Source organism: Neophocaena asiaeorientalis, unplaced genomic scaffold, assembly GCF_003031525.2.
Source record: "Neophocaena asiaeorientalis asiaeorientalis breed wild unplaced genomic scaffold, Neophocaena_asiaeorientalis_V1.1 scaffold268, whole genome shotgun sequence".
Classification (NCBI taxonomy): Eukaryota; Metazoa; Chordata; class Mammalia; order Artiodactyla; family Phocoenidae; genus Neophocaena; species Neophocaena asiaeorientalis.
In genome coordinates this window covers 2948674-2949986 of record NW_020173979.1, presented here as the reverse complement: position 1 = coordinate 2949986, position 1313 = coordinate 2948674, and positions in this window count along the sequence as shown.

The window sequence follows — 1313 nt, the reverse complement described above, 5'->3', positions numbered from 1 at the left end:
GGGGGGGGGTTGTAATGAAGAAGAAATGAAGTACAGTTAAGTGTCTGTGAAATGAGTTGAGCAGCAAGACGAGCCGTGTGTTGGAGTCCTGAAGACTGTGGGGAGGAGGAAGGATAGAAGAACCCCTGTAACTCCCAGCTGAGTTTCAAACTAGGGTCTGAAGACCACAGTTGCCTCCAGTTCTGCCCATTTCTCAGCTGCGGGAGCTCAGGCAAGTTGATGTCCCTCCTCGGGCCTTGTTTTCTGTATCTAAAATGTGGTGACAACCTACCCTGCTGCCTCCCGAGGTGGCTGAGAGGATGCAAAAAGAGGAAAAGCATAACTGGTGCCAGACGGGGGTTTGGGATCTTATGGGGGAGGAAAGAGGGGGACATGCATTGTAGGGGCACCGGCAGGAGCAAGGGGTGGAGGGGAGAACACACCAGCTCCTCCCCACAAGCAGCAGATGCTAATATTCTAATAATGGCATCCATTTTTGGGGCTCCTGTCCTGTGCCAGGCTCTATATGAAGTGCTGGGCCACAGGGACAACAGAAGGGACACAGCTCCTGGCCACATGGAGTCTAGGGATGGGCCTGGAACTCAAATAATTAGAGAAGTGCTCTGAGGGGGGCACTTGTTTCTGCCAGAGCAGTAACAGGGATCTGAGCCTGTCTGAAGTCAGGGAAGGCTTCCTGGAGAAGGTGACCCTGAACTGACAGCTGAGCATGAAGGTGGTCACCGGGCCCATAGGTGGAGGAAGAGCACTCTGAGCAGTGGGAACAGTGCTGCAAAAGCCCTTTGGCAGAAGGGAGGGGTGCGTGCTGGGGAAACTAGTGCAGACTGCAAAAGTGTACGCTAAGACAGCCAGAGGGAGTGCACCTGCCCTGAGGGGCCCATTAGAAAGCAGGGACAGTGCTGCCTATGGACATTCTACTGTTAGGGCCCCAAGACAAGCTAATGAAATGGATATTCTTCCCCTCCCGGGTCTCCAGACCTCAGGGACTTTGAGTGCCTTGACCAAGGGCATTCAGCCTCTAGGACAGTTGAGGAAAGATTCAGATGCAGGGGACTGTGTTAGAGAATGCACCATGATTGAGAATGGTGAGGGTGCTGTCAGTAGACATGTGGAGGTAGACACGCTCCTCTGGGTACTAGGGAGCCATGGAGGTCTTAGAGCACTGCCGGTTCTCGGTACTCAGAGCAACGATTTAGCTCCCGTGTCAGAAGCCTCAGGATGGTGGCTAGGGACAACACGTCATGGCCTGCCACGCCTCGTGCCACGTTGAGTCATGGTCAGAAGTAAACCTCAGCCCTCTTTTTTTTTTTTTTTTT